The following is an 18,838-nucleotide window of genomic DNA, read 5'->3' on the forward strand; positions in this document are numbered from 1 at the left end:
CTAAGACTGGGGCTCCTTACCTTTTTTTTTTTTTTTTTTTTAATATTTATTTATTTTGGGGAGAGTACAAGTAGAGGAGGGGCAAAGAGAGGGGGATAGAGGATCCAAAGTGGCTCTGCGTTGACAGGCTGACAGCAGCTAGCTTGATGTGGGGCTTGAATGAACTGCAAGATCATGACCTGAGCTGAAGTCAGATGCTCAGCTAGCTACCCAAGTGCCACTGGGCTCCTTACTTTTAAGGTGGGGCTCCCTCAATGTTTCTGGTTTATTTCCTGTTCCTGTCTGTCATAGTTCCTATTGTAGCTTGCAATTCCCACCTTCTGGGAGGGCTTACTGAGGGTGGGTGCTGGCTACATTAATCAGGGGGTCTGAATGTTGAAGGGCATCTTTGGAGGATCTGCAGTCAGACAGAGCTGACTGTTAATTCCTGCCTTTCCCTTGTAGCTGTGTGCCCTTGGGCAGATTACTAAACCAGAACCTCGGTTTTTAATTCCATCAAATGGCAATGACGATATCACATAGGATTGTGGCTGCACTAGATGACATCTATAGAGACCCCAGTATTGTATAAAGACCACTCGTAAACAGTAACTATTATTGTTACCATTACTGCTCAGAGAGGCCTCAGCAGAGAGCTTGAACTTCTCAGTCCCTCCCTTCTTTGCATCGAGAGAGGAAGGGCTCTGGAAGCCCCAGGATTTTCATCTCGGGATTTAAAAGGTCACTGGAAGCTCTGGTGCTGAGAAAGGCCCATCCCTCCACAATGACTCAGAAGCCGTGACTAACCAGTCCCTTCACACGAGCTGGCTCATAAAGGAGCAATGGCAGAGCGAGACTTTACCCTAGAAGACAAAACAAATTCCCCCACAAAGGACCCCCAGCAGCGGCTGGCCAGGAGTCTGCATCTTCCTGGCTTCTGTGTCTCGTCCTTTTCCTGGCGGGGAGCTGGCCTCCCTCTGAGGGCCTGAAGGTGGATGGTCAGTGCTGTTCCCAGGGAGCCTCCGGGGACACCCGAGTCCTGGGTGCAGAATGCTGCTCAGAACCTGATCTCTTAATCAATTCTGTCCGTAACAACAGGACTTCAATGCATGGCCGGGGATGAAGTGGCTGAGAGAAACTCGGGACACATTTGAACAGTAGCCCAGAACTCAGACAGAATCTGAATCACCTTGGCACAGGCCTGGGTCTTGGTTGCTGCCAGAACATTGTAAGAAAAGCCATTCTTGCCCACACAATGGCATGAGGAAACAGGAAGTGCGGCAACATGACTTTAATTACTATCTTTTCTATGGGCAGGGCCACAATTCAGTGCGAGGGCCTTACCTTTGCTCCCGTATGTTACCACACAGCAGCTGCTGAGAGCAAGTTGGAAAATAGTGGAAAATGGGAACAATTACAAGTGCAACAAGAGCGACGCTGGGCCTGGAGATCCGACGCTGCACTAGACACAGACCCAGGCTGACCTGTGCTGAATTCCGCTTCTGTCTTTTCCCAGGGATGCCTGCCACTGGTAGAACTACTGAACTTTTCTAAGTGTTGGCTTTCTCATCTGGAGAGTGAGAATACAAATACTCCCTGTTTTTTAGGGTTGGTTGATGATTAGAAATCCTATATATAGCTACTGGCAAAGGGCCAGGCACAGAGCTGACTCCCAGGCAAGGGTAGGTATTGTTATTTCTAACCCTTGGATGTAACCAATCCTGCTACTTACAAGCGCTGAGTGAGTCAGTCACTGACCATTTTTGAATGTGTTTTCTCAAATGAAGGCTCTGGTGTCTCTGCTGGTGGCTGTGAGATGAACTAAAATATAAACAGTCGCCAGCATAGTTTATGCCATGTGCGAGGCATCAGTAAATATTAGTGGAAACTGAAACTCACATGGTCAGACAACACAATCCTTTCTTTAGCTGTGAACTTTTTTCCATTTCCTCTGGAGTCTGAGGAAGACCAAAGTCCTGTTGGCTATTTAGTGGTGTCCCACTCTATTCCTCATACTTGTATCCGAGTTTTAGATGGGCTTGATATCATTTCTTCTTCTTGTTTGGAGGCAAAGCATTGGCAATAATATGTAGAAGGCAAAGAACACAACAGTGGAAAAAGTCACAAGTTCTGCGTCTGCCCTCAGTTGCCTTGTGATCTTGGGCAAATTAATTTCCCTTTTAGTCCCTTAGTTTCTGCAACTGCAAAATGGGACCAGTAATGCCTAATGCTGGCCTCGGTGGGGGACCGATGTCATGGGGACCAAGTAGAGGGTGTTTGTGAAAGCATTTGAAAAAGTCGAAAGCTTGCATTAAATTACAGTAGTATAATAGTCTTTATTTCACAGATGATGAAACGGAGTTAGTGTGAGGTGACATCCCACCTGAGCATTCAGGGCAGAGCTGGGGATCTGGCCAAGCCTTGTGGGCTCCGTGTCTCTGCCTCCTGTGGACATCCTCCGTGCTCTGCTCAACAGCACTGACTTCTCTTTACTCTCGGTTGCCAAACTTCCCAAAGTGAAGGCAGGCCCAGACCCATTCTTTGCGGGAGGCCACGAAGAATAAGGCCATTTATATCTCTGTTCAGATGACTGGAAAATCCTTTTGTCCTGCTTCACTGAAAAGCATCTCAGATCAAAACTTGGGGAATCTAAGAGCCTAAAGAGCCATCTAGTGGTAACACATGTGAACGACTCCATCTTTGGTTGGTAGCTCCACTGGCATGGACGTAAGAGGAACAGATTTGTTTTCTTCCCCTCTTAAATTTGTCAACCCTGGCAACCACCAAATGGAAATTGATGTAATTCTCCACCCTCTCTTCTTGTAGACTGCAGAGTGGTGCTGGATGAAAACTGGGAGCTTCTGCAGGCTTGAACTGCTACAAAGTTACAATTTCTATTCTTAGGTTCTGGCTTGCAGTTAGATGTGCCCATGTGACTGAGTTTTAGGCGGTGGAATGTGAGTGGAAACAATATGATTCACTTGTAGGTTGGGCTCATAAAACTTCCCACATGTGACCCTCTATGCTTTTTGTCCTTTTGTAGTTTGATGGAGACGGGCAAGACTGTCTTTGAATTCATGACTAACTCCGTGGCATTGCTTAGCCAGTTGCTGGACTGGCTTCACCTCTGCCCATGTGCCACTGGGCCATCACTGTGGGTTCTACTGACAGGTGGTATGGGAGACTGTCCACTGTCACTGAGCTCCTCCACTGTCAATGCTGGGGTTGTGCCATGCTGGGGTTTTGTGTTATAGTCACTACCATGACCATTTCTCCTAGTCTTGGGTCTAAGAAAACCAAAGATCTTTGCACCATAACCTTTTAAAATTCATGAGGTCCTGGGTTTTGGCACCAACCTCTGCCCTCAACCCCTCCCAGCCACAAAACTCCACCCACCCCCCAAACAAAACAAAACAAAATTCCCAACAAACTGACCTCAATTCTTATTCTGCATAGGCTTGTCCAGCAGGGCCAATTCAAGTGTGGCCAAGTAGATTTAGGGAGGCCATTCTGTAGCAGACTTTTCATATCAAAGCATGTGCAGATGTTGTAGCTGGACTGCCTGCTCTATCATTTGCTAGTTCTTAGCATTTGAACAATCTACTTAACTTCTCTGCTTGGGTCCTCTCCTCTGTAAAATATAGATAATACCAAGATCTACCTCATAGTGTTATTATGTGTTATTGTGAGGATTGAATGAGAGACTATGATTAGAAGGTGCATGGCACATAGGAGGTGATAAAGCCTAATTTAAGCAGAAGCTTAATTTTCTAGCAGACGGGGAATCGTTTCTGCATTACAGTAATTCCTGGCCTGACCAGCTAGTCTTCTACAGCATAAGCAGTTACAAACCAGGGAAGGGGAGAGGAACAAGGAAGCATTACAAGCTTGAGCCTTTCACTCAATAACTGTTTACTGAATGACTTCTGTATTTGACAGGCTCTGTGCTAAGCAGTGGGGATGCAGTGGGGAGCAAAATGTGCGCGGTCACTTCCTGGAGATTATAGTCTAGTTGGGACACACATATTTTTTTAAAGATTTTTATTTCTAAGTAATCTCTATACCAATGTGGGGCTCAAACGTAGAGCCCCAAGATCAAGAGTCACACGTTCTACCAACTGAGCCAGCCAGGTATGCTGGGACACATATTTTAATCAGTTAAATACACAATAAATAAGTGGCATGAACTCTGATAAGTGATATGAAGGTAGGGTACACGTGTAAGTGTTTGAAAGGAACGCAAGCCTGGGCTAGTCTGAGAAAGTTTTTTGCTGCCTAGGAGGGGACTGGTTCATCAGAAGCCTGTTTGCCTGAGGGTCTGAGGAGCCTCTAAAAAAGACCTTGCCCTAAGAGGGGAAAGGTCTGGCTAAACTAGACCCAACCAGGAGGCCTTGGTGGCAAACTGGGAAGGGCAAGTTTGAGTATAGTGTGGTGTCTGCTATTTCAGTTTGTTTCCTCATTCAGTCCCTATTGGTTCTGGGTCTAAGTTTTTGAAAAGTGAAGAAGAGGGGTGGGAAGAGGAGACAGATTATGTCACTCATTTGGTAGTGGCCTGGCTTTGCTCCAGAGCATGGGTTAGACATATCTCAGGCGTTCTTAAAAATATTCTGAAACTATTTTTGCAGAAGTTGGGGTTCTACATATACAAGCAGAGGCAAGAAAGAATGGAATTTGGATTTTGACCATTACTGTGACCCCAACCTCACTCACAGGTAGCATTTGAAAGTTTGGGGCAATATGGGATCCGTGAAAATTTCAAGTATATTCTTCTGTTGCATGAAGCAGTTTAGACTCTGGGTTACACCACAATGTACCAGGCACTGAGTTGGCATTAACATTATGTGACACAGCTTTTGTGTGGCTCATAATTTGGAAGGGGATACACAGAACTCCAGTTCAAGGCTGATCTTACACCTGAATTTTGTTGGAGGTTAAAGTCCCCAATGATGTCACAGTTTGGCAACACTGGGAGGAAGTATTGAGATCTGTAATAATGATGTGGTTTAATCATGGCAGGAAAGACTCAATGAAAATTATTCTTATATGCTTGACCCTTAAGAAATGAATAACTGCAAAATAATCCAGTGAAGAAATGGGCACAAGACATGAATAGACACTTCTCCAAAGAAGATATCCAGATGGCCAACTAACACATGAAAAATGCTCAACATCACTCATCATCAGGGAAATACAAATCAAAACCACAATGAGATACTACCTCACACCTGTTTGAATGGCTAATATTAACAACTCAGGCAACAACCGATGTTGGTGAGGATGTGGAGAAAGAGGATCTCTTTTGCATTGTTGGTGGGAATGCAAGCTGGTGCGGCCACTCTGGAAAACAATATGGAGGTTCCTCAAAAAACTAAAAATAGACCTACCCTATGAACCAGCAATTGCACTACTAGGCATTTATCCACGGGATACAGGTGTGCTGTTTTGAAAGGACACATGCACCCCCATGTTTATAGCAGCACTATCAATAATAGCCAAAGTATGGGAAGAGCCCAAATGTCCCTCGATGGATGAATGGATAAAGAAGATGTGGTATATATATATATATATATATGGCATGTGTGTGTATATATATATACACACACACACACACACACACACTGGAGTATTACGTATATGTATATATGGTATGGAATATATATATATGGTATGTATATATATGTGTATATACACACACACACAAAACACACACACACACACACACACACAATGGAGTATTACTCGGCAATCAAAAAGAATGAAATCTTGCCATTTGCAACTACGCGAATGGAACTGGAGGGTATTATGCTAAGTGAAATTAGTGAGAGAAAGACAAAAATCATATGACTTCACTCATATGAAGACTTTAAGAGACAAAACAGATGAACATAAGGGAAGGGAAATAAAATCATACAAAAACAGGGAGGGGGACAAAAGAGAAGAGACTCATAAATATGGAGAACAAACTGAAGGCTACAGGAGGGGTTGTGGGAGGGGGGATGGGCTAAATGGGGAAGAGGCACTAAGGAATCTACTCCTGAAATCATTGTCACACTATATGCTAACTAATTTGGATGTAAATATTAAAAAATAAAAAAGAAATAAAAAAAAAAGAAATGAATAACTGCAGCCATCTGCCCATTAAAAAGAAAGGCAAAGGATGTCTGGCATGTCTTTTTTTTTTTTCTCTTTTCTTTTTTGCCCTGGGATAGTGATATCCATGTTGTTTTGACAGAAACAGTTCCATTCTGGAATCTACTTCAATGAGTTTTTAATCCTCTAATTAAATCACTCTTCTGGATGATCCAAAAACACATTCTGGGATAAAATATTTTACAAGATTTTCCTTTAATGAATCCCACTGGGATCTAGCAGAAGCCTAATTATTTCTCTTAATTAGTTCTCCTATATGAGGAGGCTCAAGCCAACTGCTGCTGCTAGTGTCCTCACTTTGCTAAGAGCTTCAGCCCCTGGTATTTGGCAGTTATCACTTACCCAGACAGATGGTGGATGGGCTCATCATCCCAATGACTTGTGTACCCAGTAGAAGAGGATAAATGCATGCCCCACTCAAGAATACTAATTATCTCTCCAGAAAGTGGCTTTGTGAGTTAAACAAGTTTTGCTTCAAATTTTGTAGCCACCATGATATGACTCTGGGTCACATATGCAAAGCTCATTTGCATAAGAATGTGATATCAGTGGAATATCTTAGATGGCCTCTGATACTTGGGTTTATCCACTATGTATTGTCTCAGGCCCAGTTCATATACCAGATCCATGTTAAGTCACCTTTGACCTCCACTACAATGGGTAACATGGTGTCATGGAAGGACATAGGTTTTGAAGCAACACTTCAATTTGTATCTTATTTCTATTTAAAATTAGCTTAGTGATGTGCAACTTCCTTAATTTTTCTGATCTCAGTCTCCTGAGCTATACAAAGGACAGAAAATATACTGAGCACTGTTATTGTGAGGATAAAATCTGACAAGCTAAACAATAAATACCAAGCAGAAAATATCATTTCTTCATCTGTGCCCTTCAAAGCACATGACTTATATCTCTACCCAGCATTTACTTCATTCTACCTTGTATGACAAACAGTTTTAAAATTAGTATGTGCAGTCCAGGCATGTAATGGCCTGTAATGGCCATGTGTGACCCACACGCGTAATGGTTCAACATAGTAGAAGTTTATTTCTTTCTCTTGCAATACTCCAGAGGTCCACAGAAGGGGATCTGTTCTATGTAATAGAAGAAGATAAGGCTGGGAAAAGTTGGATTACTAGGCACATAAATATTTCTTTATTAAATATAGGACATTAAGCAAATACAAGATTAAGGGTGTTATTTTCCCATTCAAGCCTTTCTTTTAGTTAGTCTGAAGGTAGCTAGCCTCATGTTGAAAAAGAAAGAGAAACATGGGAACAAGCTAGAAAAGAAATAAAACAGACCTCAGAGCTGTGTCTAGGAAAGAAATTAGGTTGTGGTAATTGGCACATAAAACTGAAAGCAAATTATATCCAGTCCAGAGGGGTATACACCTGTCTCTGTCTAGAATGCAGTTCCTTTAAGAGCAGCGATTTTGCTTAATACTCTGAATCTGCTTTTACAGTACCTGGCAATTTATAAATGCTAAATTGAATTGTAGCTCTTGTATCCTTTGAGTGAGAGCTACATTAGTATTGGAGACTTAAATGCCAGCGTTTGGACACTGCCCGGGGCGGGGGTGGGGGGGTGGGGGGTGGTGGCTATAATGGCCTTGATGCTAATGATAAGAAATGGGTCAAGGTAGAATCCCAGAGCTGCTGCAACTAAGGAGGATACGATGTTTATTAAATGTGCCCACAGAAAATACTTTGCTACTTATAGATTCCCATATACCTTTAAAGAGAGCTGGTAATATTAAATGGCAGCTTCTTTGTTCCTTTCAGTGACTTGATAACTTTGGTTCTATAGTTTTGGATAGAAAGGGAGAAAAATAAGGAGTTTCTGGCATAGGGGATGAGGTGAGGACAACTGTCAGGGTAAGGTTAGGGGCAAAGAGAGGAGGAAGGAGAAGTTGAGACAAGAGAGGCTGGAAGCAGGTGGCCTGAAGGGTCTTTGAGTCTCCCTGGTGCAGGGCCTCAAGGGAGTGAGTGGTGAGAGAGTACAACCCTTCCACTGGAAGCCGCTTCTGTGCTGTGCTGTGTAGCCCTCCTTCCTCCCCAAATCTCCAGCCAAGGCAAGCAGCCTACATAGGCACAGGTGAGGGGAGGCCTCCTTGTGAACTGAAAGAAGAGGAAAGTTTCCATTCTGGGAAAAGTGGTATAAACCAGAAAGAAATGTGGAAAAACAGGCGCCTAGAAGGTAAAGCAGTGGAAGCTAGGAGATAAAAGCCCGCTTCTCTCTCCAGTGCTCGAGGGCTTCGTGCATCCACAGTACTTGGCATTGAGCCCATTGCACCTTGATCTCCAAAAGCTGGTGGCTCCAGCTGGCATCTTTTCCTCTGAAGAGCAGGGGTTCAAAATTGGAATCTCTGAGCAAGTCCTCATGGTGACAGTACTTATTCCTTCCGTGTCCTAGAAGGCAAAAGGACAGTTTTAGTTACTACTAAATGTGGTCCCTAAATGTCTCTGCAGATCCTTCCCTAGTTGGGCCAAACTACCTGTGAGTGCTAAGGTCTCCTTTCACTGCGACTAGACATAGGTCAGAAGGTCCTCTGTGCCTACAGCTGAACAGGGCAGGGGAAATAAGCATTCGTCATTTGTTGGGTTCTAATTAGGTGTCAGGATCACTTCTAGGCATCCCAGCATTGATAATCCTTACAGAAGCTTTACCAGGAGATATTATTATCCCCATTTTATCTATGAGTAAACTGGGCTCAAAGAGTTTAAGTGACTTGTCCAAAAACACATGGCTGCTAGAAGACAGACTTGAGACTCAAATTCAGACTATTTTATTATTTATTATGCATATACTTGTTCATATTATATGTGTATTTTTAGTAAAACCTTGTTCTAGGTGCCGCAGTTATGACAGGAAGACGCTGTCCCTGACCTTACAGAGCTCACAGTATAGCAGGGAACACAGATGAGGGAAATGGGAGTTAAACATATAGAAACCAAGGAGGCAGGTGCTGGCTTACTGCAGGTTTCCAGGCAGGTTTGAAAGAAGGCTAAAGGGAACTGAAATTGAGGGAAATGACAAGAAAGTAAGTCAAGTGAAGAACCTTGGGATGGAAGTTTTCATTTTTTCAATCTTCACATTTTTCATTTAGTGAAAATAGTGTGTTCATTTAGTTTCAATAGTGTCTGCCTCCCTGTCCTGTTGTGAGGACCCCATTTAATCTGAAAATATACTTTAAAAAACTCTTCTAGTCATTCATTCGTTACTCATGCAACTTATGCACTTTTGATGCCTATAGTATTCTAGGACTATGCTAGGTGCTGGGAACACACTGGGAACAAAGCAGATGTGGTCCCACTCCGCCCCCTTGTGGCTGTCAGCCCATGAGGGACCCACCATTTATCCAACAGTCACAGAAATATTTAAACTCTAATAAATGCTCTGCATGTTACTTAACGCTGAAAAGATGGAGCAAACAAGCAAAAGGGAAAAAAGTAAGAGAGAGACAAAGCAAGAAACAGACTCTTAACTACAGAGAACAAATTGATGGTTACCAGAGTGGAGGGGTTGGGGGATGGGTGAAATACGTGATGGGGATTAAGGAGTTCACTTGTGATGAGCACAGAGTGATGTATAGAAGTGTTGAATTACTATACCATATACTTGAAACTAATATAACACGATATGTTAACTAATTGGAATTAAAGTAAAACTTAAAAAAATTTAAAAACAAAACAAAAAAAAAAACTGAAGAGAAAGATGAGTGGCTAAATGTCAGGTATTATGGAAGGCTAGTGTGGGGTCCCCTGGGTGGCTCAGTCGGTTGAATGAGACTCTTCATTTTGTTTCAGGTCATGATCCCAGGGTGGTGGGATTGAGCCCTGAGTTGGCTCTGCACTGAGCATGGAGCCTGCTTAAGATTCTCTCTCTCCCTCTGCCCTCTCGCTTGCTCATGCTCTCTCTCTCTCTCTTAAAAAAGAAAGAAAGAAAGAAACAAAGAAACAAAAAGAAAGTCTAGTATGAGAGGGAATTAACTGCAGACACAGGTGTGTTTGGAACGTATTGAATCCCTCTCTGGCAGGCAGCTACTCATTCTACTACACTATACCTAGCCTGCAAATGTTTCATCAGATGATGTTGTGGATGGGACTCACTTTTGAAGTCAGGTAGATTGGACTTCACATTTTGGTTCTGCTTTTTACCAGTTGGGTCACACTTACCCAGTGTAGGTGTTAATTAAGTGGGGTTAATGATGATGATGATGAAGCCTCACCGTGTGCTCGGCAACGTCCCGTGTACATGAATTCATTTATCAAGATTGTTGTGAGGCTTAAGTAGTGTATTTAAAGTATGTGGCACAGTTTGTGGACAAAGCAGGAATCCAGAAACAGTAGCCAGTAACAGTGGTGTAACAGGCAGGTGGAAGTGTCTGCCCCCTGCATAAGCAGTAAAGGGGTGCACTGTCTGTGGAGAATTTATAAACAGTAATAAAGCTGTCTGGAAATTGGTTTGCTTTTTATTATCACCATAAACTAGGAATTCTAAACAATGTCAGCTACAAAATACTTGTCCCTGAAAGAGAAGAAAAACAAACCACTGTGAGCACTGTGGAGTTTGAATTAATTATGACATGTACACATATATACGCTTCATCCAGTATGTTTTTTTACTGATCTTTTATCAAAGATTGGAATTTACATGGAAATTAATTTGGAGAACTTACAGTTCTTCCATGAGCCCTCAACACACGTGGACTCAGCTACATGTGTGGGTGTGGAAAGTAAATTCAAAATGATGTGGAATTGTTTTAGCCCATTTGGGGCATGGTTTCCTATGGATCTATATATGTCTGCATTTAAGCAGTAGATTCAAAATAAAAATGGATAGCACAGTGATTGGGAGACGAAGAAACTGGAGTTACTTCAGTTCCATCCTTCTCTGTGCTGATCATTCTTGGAACATCATGCAGTTCGGTCTCTTGGAAGCATTTCTTTATGTCTTTACTGCCCTCTCTTTTATTTTTAAATTTTTAAAAAAAAATAATGTTTTATTTATTCTTTTCTTAAAAGATTTTTTAAATGTTTATTTATTTTTGAGAGACAGAATGTGAGGGAGAAGCAGAGAGAGAGGGAGACACAGAATCCAAAGCAGGCTCCATCCAGGCTCTGAGAGGTCAGCACAGAGCACAATATAGGGCTCGAACTTACGAACAGTGAGATCATGACCTGAGCCAAGTCAGACGCTTAACCGACTGAGCCACCCAGGCACCCCTGTTTTATTTATGAGAGAGAGAGAGAGAGAGAGAGAGAGAGAGAGAAAGCGCACGCGCACGCATGCGCATGAGCGGGGCAGGGGGCAGAGCAAGAGAGGGAGACACAAAATCCGGAGCAGGCTCAGCTCAGCCCCACGTACTGCCCTCTCTTTTAAAGAAAAAGTAAGTTAATATAAATATGAAGTCTTAATCCACAGTTCCTTCGTTTTCTACTTTAATTATTTCAGTTCTTTTAGGTTTATTTATTTATTTTGAGAGAGACAGAGTGTGAGCAGGGGAGGGACAGAGAAAGAAGGAGAAAGAGAGAATCCCAAGCAGGCTCCGCACTGTCAGTGCAGAGCCCGAATCAGGGCTTGAACTTCAAACTGTGAGATCATGACCTGAGCTGAAATCAAGAGTTGGATGCTTGACCGAGCCACCCAGGCGCCCATAATTATTTTAGTTTTAATTTTTATTGGCGTGAATATATATATACATAGTGCAAACAAAGGGAACGATTTTATCACCTGCATTCCTTGTTTTATCATCCTGATTATTTGTTTTAGTTCATGATTAATACCGAAATCAAATTTATTTTATGGAGGAAGGAGATGTTAAAAAATAACCCCCACTAGATGTCAGATATGTTGGGTATGGGCCATGAATGCTATTCTCCTCACTATTTTTATTCGTTAGATCCGTTAGATGCTTCGTTGTCTCTGCATAAACCTGCCGATAAAATACTATTGCTTCAGCTTCGCTGCTTCAGTTTTGCCTTGGAAGGAGATTGAGGGGGGTGAGTAATGACTCATTGACTTTCCTGTGACCACAGAAGAAATTCCTGAAACTCAGGCAATTAGTGACTGAGGGGTAGATCATTTATTCTAAAAGCATCAATCACAGGAACAGAGGGATGTGATCAAAATACATGAACGTCTTTAAACTGCTCGCCTGAGACAGAGGAAGAAAGGGTGTTCATTGAATTGAAGAGCTGGAGTGACAGGGGAGAAATCCTCAGGCACACTCAGGTCTTGGTAGCACCTGAAACTGCCCCCTGGACGCTGTTTTGGTGAGAGGTGGTCTGGGTAAGGGAGCATGCACTGCCTCTTCCATATTCGTTGTAATTTAACCATCTTTACTGACAGGTTCAGGTATGTGATGGCAGTGGGCTGGGGTGCGCAATCCATTGTGCAAGTTTCCACTGAACAGCTGCCATTCTCTTCCAGCATTTATTGAGTGCCTATGAGATACAGGTGCTATGCTAGGAAGAACTTTCACATACACTCTTTTAAGAACGTGTGAGACGCTATTAAGAGACAGCAGTATGTGAGGTAAACAAGCTGGGCTTTGCTGTTAAACAAACCTAGGTTCAAACATGAGCTCTGCCAGTTCCCAGCTCCGTGACACTGGGCAAGTTGCTTAACCTCTCTGAGCCAGCACTTTCTCATCTGTAAAATGGCTTCCCTGAGTAGTTGAGAAAAGTGAGGGCAGCAGTGTAAGTAAAGCCCAAACATGGCACGTGACATAGTAGGCCATAAAATGGGTACTGTTTTTTCTTTTGTTGTAGACGAAGAAGACCTAGAGAGGTGTGTGACTTATTTAGAGTGTAACAAACCAGCTTTTAGTACTTGGTATGTTTATTTCTTACTCTGCTATGGTTTCCCTCCAGGGGTTTGCAAATCCATACTTCTTTTGTTGGGTGGGGTCTGTCCCCCACGTTGGTGTTGACAGAGGTGATAGAACCACATACAGACATAACATCCCCTGTTAGAGCAAGAAGAGAGTATTTCCCAGAAGAAACTGTTGTACCCCAGATGGGGAAGGTGTGCAGGTGCTGGATAGACAGAATATTGGGTGTCCACTCAGTGGTATTATAGGTCTTATAGTTCTGCATTTTGTTAACTATTCAGAGCTACTAGAGACAACACATGCATGTCCTTAGAATTCCTGGCTTTCTCCTCCTGCTAGGTGATACGTAGTTTATGTGATATGGTTTTTTTGTGAGGCTGGCATTGAGTGAAGGTGCTTTAGCTTCCCTAATGTTGAAATTCATGATGGAAGATTCGAGGAGCTCACATTTAGAAAATAGGTGGGGAATTCCCAGGACCTGCATCTCTGAATTAGGGGTCAGAGTATTGGGAGCATCTGACATCTCCCCAAGAATGCCCTTAATTGCTTCAGTTAAGGATAGGGGCTAAAGCGAAGAGGGGTAACAAAATGCTGCCACAGGAAAGGTCCTTTTTCTACCCCCCTCCTCACTTCTAACTTAAAAAACAATTTCAAAATGTACCCTTTGTATCCATGTGGGAAATATTTGTCCCTTTCCCCATGATTGGCAGGTCATATGACATTGATAAAACATCAATGTGGCCCTGATGTTCTATTTATTTTAGTTACTGCAGCACCTCAAAGAGGGTTTTGCTACTATTAATTGGTTCACCTGCTTTATTTGTACTCTTGCCTGCCTATAAACCAGCTGACAGAATTAGGAGCTGCATTTAGATGAGTTTAAGCTCTAGATTATAGAAATAGAGAATTCGATCTTCTGTCTAATTCATTCCTTAGTACATGCAGGCTTAGAAAATGCTTCTTGAATAGAGGAATAAACAGAGATACTTCCACATTTCAGAGACACAGTGTTGTGGGTGTAGATTCTGTGATGCAGTTTAGTGTGTAGGATGGTTATTAACATGTGCCCTTCAGATAGACACCTATGGAAAAGAGGGACAGGAAGCAGGACTGGGCAGAGGGGGAAGCTCTTTGAATGCAGGTCTGGTGACAACCCCAACCAACCCATGGGGGAGCTCTGGAGAGAGAATGGCTCTTCAGGGGTATCTTTGTTGGGCCAGGATCACCAGCCTTTACATCACTGTGTCAATCAGACATTGTATATAAGTCTCCCTAGGAAGGATGTGACCTTGGGCAAGGCAGCTCTCTGCAGCTGAGGCAATTCTTAGGGCTGACACCAAAATGCTGTCAATAGTGGTGCACTCCTTTACTGACAGGGAATGTAAGCAGAGCACACTGTGTCCACCATACAACGGTATTTTATCAAAGGGTGGGGTATATATGACTGTGTGTGTGACCATTAACGTTCATCAACCTGGATAAAAAGTGACTTCTACCTTATTTACATGCTTCAACTGGGGTGACATAATGGCCTTTGAACACAAGGTGGCGCTGCAGTGCCAGTTCTGAGGCACTTAGATGAAGCTAGGAATTCTGGAAGAGAGAAAGGACCATCCTATTCTCTTGAGAGAGAGAGAGAGTGAGAGAGCGAGAGAGAGCGAGAGAGAGAGAGAGAGAGAGAGAGCAAGCGAAGGAGAGAGAGCGAGAGAGGGAGTAAACATAGGAAAGAGGCTGAGATGCTGTTTTGAAGTTGCTTTTTACACTGACAACTGACTCAGAAGAGGTGAGATACCTTCCTTTCTCCCTCCCTCCTTCCCTTCCTTCCTTCTGAAGATACTCACCTTAGTGCCAGCTCCTGGGCTCCAGGCTCTGGCTTATCACTGAGGTAACACAAATGTCAATATTTGGCTTCTCTTTTGGGAGCTTTGATGGAACAAGGAAATGACATCTGTATGTATTCCACAAAGCATGGGATTCATGGGTGTTACATTCCCAAGTCAGAGCTTAGGCAGTGATGGGGGACCTGGAGAGGAGTTAAAAGCATGGAATTAGAGTACTTAGCTCTCCATCAAGAGGCAGCTGGTAGCACAGGGGTTCAGCCCATGGTTCTGAGGTCACACGTCTGGATCTATATCTGACCACTACTACATTCCAGCTGTGCAAATTTAGGCAAATAACATAATCACTTTGTGCTTTTAAAAGGCCTCTTGGCTAGAACTCTAATCACAGTTTCTCCATCATAGGGCTTCTGTGAGAATTAACTGACAGCTAATCCATGTAAAGGGTTAAATGCCTGGCATATGACTGGACGAACTATTATTTTCAATATTTTCTATTAGTTCCCAGATGTTCTCGAGGATTTATACTTTTCCAGGTTCTATGCTAGTTGCCTAGGAAGCAAGGATGAACACAGAACCCTCATGGAGCTCACAGGAGACAGGTGTCCCTATCAGGCAATTAAAATGAGGTGTGAAGTCCTAGGATTGAGACACATACAGGGTTTATGGGAGCAGGAGGAGAGGCCCCAAACTCATTCTTGATGGGGAAGGACATCAGTGAGGAGCTTGGGGAAAGCTTCTATGCTGAGGTACTTCTTGAACTGTCATTAAAAGATGAGTAAGAGTTCAAGTGAGGGTAGAAATGGATGGCTGGATAAGAGCAATCCAGGAAACTAGTGACAGAAATTTGTGAGCAGGGAACAACTAATAGTTTACTGTTGCCCAAGTATGAAGTTTGAGTATGAAGGGCCAAGGGTTTAAGTGCCAAAGTTTTAGTATGAAGTGCATCACAGACTTTGTCATGACTGGTGAAAGTCATTGCAGGTTTCAAGCGAGACGGTGATCAGGCACTCAGAGCAGATTCAGTGTTAATGGCTGAATGAATAAAGGCTGAGTAAGGTTTTCGCAAATCAGTGTAGGGAGTATCAGTGGGATTAGGACTAAGGTGGATGACGGCATCAGTCCAAGTCTAGAGACTCAATTGTAAATAACAAATATATGTATATGTTTATGTATGTATATATACATGCACATGTATATGTGTCTATATTGTAAAGGCAATGCATGCTTATTATAAAAATAGTCAAGTTGTACAGAAAGCCATAAGTTAAAAGATAAAACTTTTCCTTCTATTCCTTCAGTTTCCTAATCCTGACTCTTGAAGGTAACTAGTGTTGAAAGTTCTCTGGGAGCCTGGGTGGCTCAGTCAGTTGAGCGTCCAACTTTGGCTCAGGTCATGATCTTGTGGTTCATAAGTTCGAGCCTGCATGGGCTTGCTGCTGTCAGCGCAGAGCCAACTTCGGATCTTCTGTCCACCCACCATCCTCCCCCCCTCCCCCGCACCTGCTCTATCTCTCAAAAATAAATACATATATTAAAAAAAAAAAGAAGAGTTTTCTTGGGTTTCTTTCCAAACAAATGCGGGCAGACCTACCTACAGAGAAAAACGGGGTGTGGTGCTGAGATGCTGGACTCTGGACCCAGCCTGCCTGGTTACAATGATAACTCTCAGTCCCTGTTAGCTTCATGGGCTTAACTGCAGTTACATATGCTCCCTATGCCTCAGTTTCCCTAAGTGCAAAATGGACACCTACCCCATAGGGTTGTTATGAGGAGTAGGTGAGTTAATATATGCAAAGTACTTAGAGTATCTGGCTTGTAGTGTTTGTTATTTTTATAGAGAATCTCTTAAAAATGAGGAAGAGGATATTATAAAAATGCTTTGAGGTATGCCTTCTCAATTACTAAAGAAACTTGCATATCTTTTCACATCAGTAAACATAAATCTACCTCATTGCTTTTTTTTTTTTAATTTTTTTTTCAACGTTTATTTTTATTTTTGGGACAGAGAGAGACAGAGCATGAACGGGGGAGGGGCAGAGAGAGAGGGAGACACAGAATCGGAAACAGGCTCCAGGCTCTGAGCCATCAGCCCAGAGCCTGACGCGGGGCTCGAACTCACGGGCCGCGAGATCGTGACCTGGCTGAAGTCGGACGCTTAACCGACTGCGCCACCCAGGCGCCCCTACCTCATTGCTTTTAAAGCTGTGTGGCACTGTATGGTATGGATATACTATAATTTTCTTAATCACTCATATTTATGAACATTTATGCAGTTTTCAGTTTTCTGTTACAATGGCTATTGTCGTGTCCTTGTTCAAGTATTTCTGTAAGGCAAATTCCTACAGTTCACATTCCTGGTGTAAGGGAGAGCCCTACCATACATTAACTATTCTTTTTCGGTGAAAGCAGCTGGCAGCTTCTCTCACCCTCAAGCACATCTTGAGGGATGACATCTTTCACCTGCATATGTATACCAGGCTGGGACCCTGCTCTGAATAAAAGGTTTAATAGAGCCCATGGGAAGCTCTGTGGAAGCATTAGGTCAATAGCTGTAAAAAGTCCCTCTGGGAGGCCGGGTGTTCTACTCTTCTCCCCTTTCCTTCCTGCATGCATCTATCTTCTGCTTTGGGAGATCGATGTTGGTGATCCTAGTGATGGGGAAGAGTGGCGAGTGCACAGAAGCCAGCCCTCTTGCAGCTCTCTTGCCCTCTGGGGAAGTGGCTCTGAGTGAACGTCTGAGCCTGTAGCACGTGGACGGAACCCTCTGGTTTGGCTATAAGCCAGGAGCTCACAGATTTTCAAAGAACTACTGGTATCCAGAAGAGGGTCCACCACCAGCCCATCTGGCGGAGGCCAGATCCGTTACAACACTTGGGCACTGCCTACTCCCAAGCCCTCTGGGGCATGTTTCTGCTGCTGCTAGAAGCACCACCACGCCCAGCCTGTGAAGGACAGACGCTGGACCTGCACCTCCGCACTAAGTGGCATCCTCCAGCCCTGTGGAAGGGGGATACAGTATTCTTCTATATCTGCGGTTTCGCGGTCTGCAGTTTCGGTTACTCTCAGTCAACCACGGTCTGGAAGCAGAGGATCCTCCTTCTGACGAATCATCGGGAGGTCAATAAGTAGCCTAACGCTACGTCACAGTGCCTGCGTCATTCACTTGACGTCATCCCGTCACGCAGGCGGGATGTTGTCTCTCAGTTATCACAAGAAGGGTGAGTACAGTACGGTCGGTGTTTTGAGAGTGAGGCAGCGTTCTCTTAACTTTTATTGTAGTAGTTTGTTATTATTGTTCTGTTTCATTATTAGCTATTGTTAATCTCTAACTGTGTCTGATTTATCAAGTAAACTTTATGGTAAGGTAGTGTTGATTTTAAACAGGACAAAGAGCAACTTTATTTAAGTAAAAAAAGTGAGTTTATTCAGGAATAGCAGAGGAATTGCAATTTGGGAAAAGCAGGCTGTGGTGAACCATAGGCAAGTCTGAAGAAACAAAGAGAAAGTCAACGTTTAGTTAGGTTTTAGGAGGAAATTGGGGAGGGTCGTTCTGAACAGAAGTTCACTGGAGAAGGACAACAGTGTGAGGTTGTGTAGGTCTCTCAGTGGCTGCAGGCAGTTGTTCGTGTGTTGTTGCTGGGGCAGGGAGGGCTCTTCCTTCCTTGGTTTAAAGGCAGGAGATAGGTGTACCTGGGTGGCTCAGTTAAGCGTCTGATTATGGCTCAGGTCATGTTCTCACGGTTTGTGAGTTCTAGCCCCACGTTGGGCTCTGTGCTGACAGCTCAGAACCTGGACCCTGCTTCAAAATCCGTGTCTCCCTCTCTCTCTGCTCCTCCCCCGCTCGTGCTCTCTCAAAAATAAATAAACATTAAAAAAAAAAAAAGGCTGAAGATAAATTCCTACGTGAAATGTGCCTTCCGGCTTCTGGGACTTATGTCATACTTAGGAAGTGTTTATAAAACTATTAACCTATTTTTCCTGTTACTTCTCTAATTATATTTCTTTGTTTTTATGTACATGTTTTTAAAAT

The 18,838-nt window shown here is 43.3% G+C and overlaps 1 pseudogene; it reads left to right on the forward strand.

Annotated features, from left to right (window-relative positions):
• Positions 1-1,264: 1,264 nt before the first annotated feature.
• The window catches only part of LOC122484229, an 83,119-nt pseudogene continuing 65,545 nt past the window's right edge, over positions 1,265-18,838 (forward strand).

The sequence above is a fragment of the Prionailurus bengalensis genome, chromosome D1 (assembly GCF_016509475.1).
Source record: "Prionailurus bengalensis isolate Pbe53 chromosome D1, Fcat_Pben_1.1_paternal_pri, whole genome shotgun sequence".
NCBI classification, from domain to species: Eukaryota; Metazoa; Chordata; class Mammalia; order Carnivora; family Felidae; genus Prionailurus; species Prionailurus bengalensis.